The sequence below is a fragment of the Lycium ferocissimum genome, chromosome 2 (genome assembly GCF_029784015.1).
Source record: "Lycium ferocissimum isolate CSIRO_LF1 chromosome 2, AGI_CSIRO_Lferr_CH_V1, whole genome shotgun sequence".
Taxonomy (NCBI): domain Eukaryota; kingdom Viridiplantae; phylum Streptophyta; class Magnoliopsida; order Solanales; family Solanaceae; genus Lycium; species Lycium ferocissimum.
Genome location: NC_081343.1, coordinates 31,739,734 through 31,746,869, shown reverse-complemented (window position 1 = coordinate 31,746,869; position 7,136 = coordinate 31,739,734). Strand labels below are relative to the sequence as shown.

The 7,136-nt window shown below is 39.9% G+C and overlaps 1 non-coding gene across 1 annotated transcript; it reads left to right on the top strand.

The window, feature by feature from the left end:
• Positions 1–2,759: 2,759 nt before the first annotated feature.
• LOC132048462 (small nucleolar RNA R71) lies at positions 2,760–2,864 on the top strand. The gene has a single exon (XR_009412995.1). It is a non-coding gene; the product is annotated as a small nucleolar RNA R71 (small nucleolar RNA).
• The last annotated feature ends 4,272 nt before the right edge of the window (positions 2,865–7,136 follow it).

Genomic DNA, 7,136 nt, shown 5'->3' with positions numbered 1-7,136 from the left:
CAACATCAACAATTTATTCCAAACGCATTCTAACATTGGCGATTCTTCTCTACACAATTCGACAACATTTCATTTATATTCAAATAAACTACATACGATCAATTCAATACCAATGCTCACATATTCAATTACTAATCCGCAACCATTCAAGTATGATTTAAGAACATTCCAAGCAACCTATACAATATTCAAAACAACCCAAACCATAGGCCATTCCACCCGAAACCTTCCGACTTGTATTAAGAATACCAATAACACATTTTCTTCTTCCAAATTCATAAACTCTATCAACAATTCCATACGTTAGCATTATCATTTCCATCAACACAAGAAATCACATTACAACCACATTAGCTTCCAAAACAGCCCACACGATTTACAACTCCATTTAAACTATTACACCTTCATTTTATATTATAGAATTCATCACAACAACAACTAGAATACTAACTAACATTAATTCATTTTTTTCCTACACCATGGCAGCCCACTCACGGCCACACACACCACACACAACATTCCATGATTTTCATCCATTTCCATACGCTACAACACATCCAAAACATCCATGAAACATATAAAGGAGGATTGAATCTTACCTTCCACTTAACTTCTTCCTCGGCTAGAATTGGCGAAGTGCGACAACAAGCGGTTTTCTTGTTCCAACAACTACTCCATGTCGACGAGGGCCTTCCAATTAGTAGAGAAACAAGGAGAAAAGAATTTTCCATCATCAAAGTTTAGGGGCTGTGTTCGGCCAGCCCCCATTACCTACCCTCTCTCCCCCTTTTTTTTTTTCATCTTTCTTGAACTTTCTTGGCTTTACAAAATAATGAATATGTCTCATATCTTCATCACTTATATATATATATATAAAAATGGGCACATGGCCGATCATGTGCCCCCTTTTTCTTTTCTTTCTCTTTTTTTTTTTCCACTTATCTCAAATTTTCTAGATTTTTCTTCAAGTCTCAAGAGATGAATTTGTAGTCGTGCTTAGTCATTCCATGCATGTGCATATATATAGCTTCACCAAATATGTAATGTACACATGTGCCATCTTATGGCATGAAAATATTGGCCAACCATGGATGGGGCCCACTTTCCACTATACATGGTCACTTTGGCTTTTCATGGCTATTTCATGAAATAAATTCCAAATTCCAAGTTTGCCCTTACTTTTCCTTGTTCCAATCTTTCCCTTAACGCTCCATTCCAATAAAAATGAATTTGCAACTTATGCGTTCTTAACAAAACCGAAAAAAAATGACCTTGTTCTTAACTTTCCGCCATTAAGTTGGAATATCCAAATGTACAAAATGCGAGGTATAACAGTTTGTATATACCAAGGGGAATCAAATTAATACTCTCCCCATTATCACACAAAGCGCGAGCAAAATCATGGTGCCCAACAGAACAAGGAATGGTGAACGCCCCAGGATCTCCCTTCTTCTGAACAGTAGTAGTTGAGATGATGGAACTCACAGTGTGAGTCAAACTTATGGTTTCATGTTGAACCATTTTCTTCTTGGTCAGCAAGTCCTTCAAATATTTAGCAAAATCGGGCATCTCCTTGACAGCATCCAAGAAGGGAAATTTAGAGATAACTGCTTCAGCTGATCATAAAAATTCTTGAACTTAGCATCTTCCTTCTTCTTTACCAACCTCTGAGGAAAGGGTGGTGTGGATTTGAAAAGCTGAGTCAAAGGGCTGAGAGCCCCTTTCACATGTCGCTTGCTCGTGTTCTCACCGCCTTCGCAATCTCCGAATATCAAAGCAACCTTCTTGTCGGCATCCTCATCAACAATAACGGGTGTGATCGCACCTTATCCTCTTCATCCATCGGCTCAAGGTCAATCACCTTCTTTTCAGCCCCTTGGAGTATTTTACCACTCCTAGTAGTGATGGCAAACACACGGTCTACACCGCCTCCCCCATTATTTGGATTTGGAATAGTGTCGCTCTAAGTCCTCCCTTTTAGTGAGGGTGTCTTTGCTCTCAGAAATATCCCTAATTGGACTCAAGTTTCGAATATTGTCTGATGGGAACCACCGTCTCTCGTCACCGTATAAAGTCCTCTCGTACTTAGACCGATTTGCCGAGAATCTTCTCTAGCATTGATTCAACCTTCGAACTACCTTGCTACTTTGGCTTGCCCTTTAGGTGGTATGTAAGGATCGGGAACTTTGTTCCCAAAATTGTTCTTATTGTTGTAAGCTCGGTTCGCACCACCATAATTATTGTTGTAGTTCGGTTGTTATAAGCACCTTGACCTTGATGAGGTCTCCACTGATTCGACTCGATAACTACCTTGGTAGTTCGCTCTTTGGTAACCCCCTTGAGAGTTATTAACATAATTAGCATCTTCAATACGCATGTGGGCCCCGCGGAACGGACTATCTGAGCACGGTACATCCTTTGGTAAAACCGCATCTTCCTCACAAACATTTACCTTCTTGATTTGGGATTCATCAAACTTCTTCGTCGGCAAAGGGAAATATTTGTTGCAAGTTCTCCTAACGTTTGTTGGTATCTTGATTCTCCTTCACTATGTTCTCGGATCATAGCACTACCAACGGTACCACGTCGGCATTGTTTGAGTGCCAAGCCCGATTGGCGAGTCGTCGCCTTGTTAAGTATGGTGGTCACCCGTCGATAAGATTTGTTACATGAAACAACCATCAGCCGCATTATTCGCAACTCGACCGTGCCACCGGATCTAACCCTAGAGAGAACTTCTCCATTAATATGTTATCCGAAAACCATGATTTGGCTCTTCGCAAATAATCCTTGAATCTCTCCCATGCTTCATATAATTGTTCCCCCGGTCGCTGCTTAAATTCATAAATCTTGTCACAAACTTCAGCCTTCTTGCTAGGGGGGTACCACTTTGTATGAAACGCAGCCACCATCTCGGCCCATGAAGTAATCGAATTTCGGGGCAGCTTCTCAAACCATGTTCTTGCCTCTCCAGCTAAGGAATATTTGAATAAACTTAATCGAATAGAATCTTGTGGAACGTTGTTCGGGATGTGATTAGCACACACGTCCACAAATTCTCGCAAATGACGCGAGGGTCATTCTCGGTAGAGTTTCGAAAGTATCCCTCGAAGCTTCAACAACGGCATGGGAGAGGAGTCAATCTTCACGGTAGCGGGGCCCAACTCGAGGGAAGAATAGCAGATGCATAATCCTCCTCCGGAACAAGCTCAAATAAAACATTCTCATCATCTGAATCATTCGCCTGATTGTTCAACCGATTCCCTAGTTACTGACGTTGATTTTGCGATACCCCGATTCATGTTCACCGGTTCTGGTTTAAGAGTAGCAAACAAGGTGTGATGGAATAAGCAAAGACTTCAATAAAGCAAACACTATTTAGTAATTTCAAACCGTAATCTCAAGAATCCGCGCTAAAATTTGATACGCTCAAATTACACCTATTAACGGTATAACGCGGACGCTTGCCAATATAGTAACCCAACAAGGTTGGGGCCGAATCTTACGTGAATAGGGTGTGAAAAGGTTACTAAAGTCGTAGAATGCTATGTTTAGGTCTAATGTCTTAATCCGATGATTTTGGTAAAAGTTGGATTTTTTAGTAACTAATTGCTAACTATTGCTTTGGTTGTGAATTTATGGTAAAAAGAAACTAAGGTTGTGTCCCCTTTAGATAGAGTGTATGATCATGGGTATTGATCTTGATATACTTAATGGATCATTATATGAATGCACTTAATCCCTCTATGAATCTCTACTATTTCCCAATAAATAAAGATTATTTCTTTCTATGATTTTCCCAAATATAAGAAAGTAACTATGAAGAACGATTAATCATGCCAAGTAAATTCTGCTTATTCCTAAGTGAATTTATTAAACAAAGTTTAAAGCTTTGAGTCCTTGTTGTTTATTCTTACCAACCCTAATTATTTTCCCAAATAAATCAAGGTTTATGGCATTAATCAATGTTTGCAACCATTAATTATGAATGAAGAATGAAGAATAAATAAGCCCTAATAATCCATTATATTTATATCAATCACAAACCCAATCACAAAACATTCCTTACTAGGGTTCACAACCCTAGTAAGGAAAATTAGCTACTCATGACAAAGAACAAGAAACAAGAAATTGAAGAATTCATAATTGCTTACTTTGGAAGAAAAGAGGAATTGATAATACTTGAATTGATGTTTCAACCTTCAAAAACTAGAGAGTATTTAATGTTCTAAGTCAAAAACTAAAAATATGAGAACTGATCATAATTAAAACCCTACAATCGACTATTTATAGGTTTCAAAACGTAAAATTACAGAATTTGCACTTAGGTCCCAGGCGGCACTTCCACGACCTTCAGTCAGCTTCTTCAGAGAATAATACGAACTGGCCTTCTACGGTCCGTGTGATGTTATACGGCTCGCACAATACTGCTCGTGAAAGTATCTTCTATTATCGTCACATCTACTTATACGGCCCGTACAATATTGTACGGTCTGTAGAAGTGTCCGTGGTTCGATCCGTCCTCCGTGACATCTCATTTAAGTTGCCACCTCAGACGGCCCGCAGATACGGTCCGTGAAACTTTCTACGGACCGTGAAACTGAGCTTCAGAGCACTTTTTCTGTAACTTTTACTCCTTGAACCTGACTTTCCCTATTCACCTGAAACATATCAAAAACACATCAAAACAACACATACTTTCCTAAAAACAAGTAAAACTTCTCATCAAAGAGTACCAAATGTGCCATAATTTCTCGGCACATCATCTGCGCAGATGCTTAGTTTTGTCGAGGAGGTACAAATGGATAGGGGAAGTTTTGGAGTGATTGATTGACCTTTACAGCATTGGCATGGCAAGATAATCCCGAAGATAAAGTGCATAGTATGTTACTTTAAGGATGAGAAGATTCAGATAGTGAGTGTTGATTCAATGGTTTCAACTCATCGAGACAGAACTATTAGATTTCAGATTTGCGTAATTGACTCGATAAGGATAAGGTTAGTGTGTGGGAATGCTTGGGATTTACTGACAAGCACAAATCCTTTCACCGACGTACCTGAGTCTTGATTTGTACTCATGGTGTGTGATAGTGTGATTTCTACGGATCCATGGTGCTAAAGATAATTTTGGAAGGTGTGGAAGAAAGATAAATCGAATTAGAGTACTTGGCGGGTATAGTTGAATATGGATGATGGTTTCAGTTAGAAGATTGTTGCAACTATAATGATAATTGTGGAGTCCAATGGTGATAATCAAATTCAGGTATTTTAAGTAAGGTTGGACTGAGTGTGTGAGGATCAGATTATTGGGCTAAGTTAAAGGAAGTTTTGGCGAATCGTTTTAGAAGCAAATTGCTATGGACTTATAGTAGGATTACCTTAGTAGTTAGGGAAATTTGATTCATAACTGGGTCTTTATAGATTGATAGACTAAGTAATCTCATTCTGTATTGATTCAGAATATTTGCAAATCAGAGAAATTAGACAGGTTCAACTTTCAAAAGTTGGTTCGTTTTCTTGGGGTGCCTATTTCTACCATTATAGATCGAGGCACTCAGTTTACATCTCATTCTGGAGATCTATGCAAAAAGAGTTAGGTACTCGAGTGGAGCTTAGTACATCATATCGCTTTCAGACTGATAGACAGTCCGAGCGCACTATTCAGGTTCATAAGGTTATGTTGTGGGCTTGTGTAATAGATTTTAGCGACCTTTGAGATCAATTTCTGCCTTTAGCGGGGTTTGTCTATGACAGTTACCGTTCGAGCTTTGAGATGGCACCCTTAGGGCCTTATATGGTGAGAGGTGTGATTATCCAGTTGGTTGGTTTGATGCATTGAGGTGAGACCTCTAGGTAGAGACTTGTTGCGAGATTCTTTCGATAAGGTCAGGTTGATTCAAGAGGGGCTTCTTACAACTCAGACTAGACAAAAGAATTATGCGGGCCAGAAGGTTCATGACTTCGGCGTCATGGTTGGTCAGCGAGTATTCTTTGAAGGTTTCACCCATGAAGGGTGTGATATGGTTTGGAAAGAAGGGCAAGTTGGTCCTTAGGTTCATTAGTCTATTTGGGATCGTTCAGTGTATTAGAATGAAGTTAGCCTTACGAAGTTGTCTTTGCTCTCGGTTTGTGTACGCACTTTTAGTATTTCATATTTTGATGCTAAAGATGTACCATTGGGATGGTTCTCATGTGATTAGATGGGATTCAGTAATACTTGATTAGTTATGCGGATAAGATATTTCTAGTTTTTCAGTGATTCAAGTATGTCTTCTTTATTTCATGTTCGAGGACGAACATGTGTTTAAGTGGTGGATGATGTAATGACCTGTTAGGTCGTTTTGGTTGTTTTCTCATTTTTGCCTATTTTGCCCTTGTGAACCGACAACTTTGCTTGTTTTGGATTGTTGCTTAAGTTGGGAATTTGCTAAGTTAAAGATTCTTAAGTGTTGGGTTGACTTTAAACATCATCGGGGGTATTTGTATCATTTTGGGAATTTCAATGGTTCCATTATCTTCGGAACGTCGAATATAGGCTATTTTAGTGTTTTGTTCAGATCCCGAAGGTCTTAGGGGCATTTTGGTTATTTGGTCAAAAAGTTGTTTTTCGCCCGTTTGGGGTTGACTTGGTCAACAAGACTTCTATTGGGAATTCCGAGTGCGCGAGTGAGTTCGTAGCACATTTTTACATGTGTCTGCATATTTGGTTTGTATCGGGGAGGTTCCGGGAGAGTCTCGAGATTTCAGTTGAGAGAGTCAAAGACCAGATTTTTCTGGTTATGGTATTTGCGCAGGCACGAATGTGGTCCCGCCCCTGCGGACTTGCTCCTGCGAGAGGAGGCCTACAGGAGCAAAGGATAGTTGTGCCTTGGTCCGCCCCTACGAAGATTTTCTCGCAGGTGCACGTGCGCAGCCACGAGCTAAGCTCCGCCGCTGCTAGCTTGGGATATTTTGTGGGAATGTCCCATGGTGAGGTCTTGTCACGACCCGACTAGGCCCTTGACGGGTACCCGGGACTGACCACCGAGTACCACTCATTCTATTACTCATCCTGCGTTCATTCATATTTCTTATACTCATAATCATAGAAAAACTATCTTTCATTTGAAACATATTTACCTTTATATACATAAGCC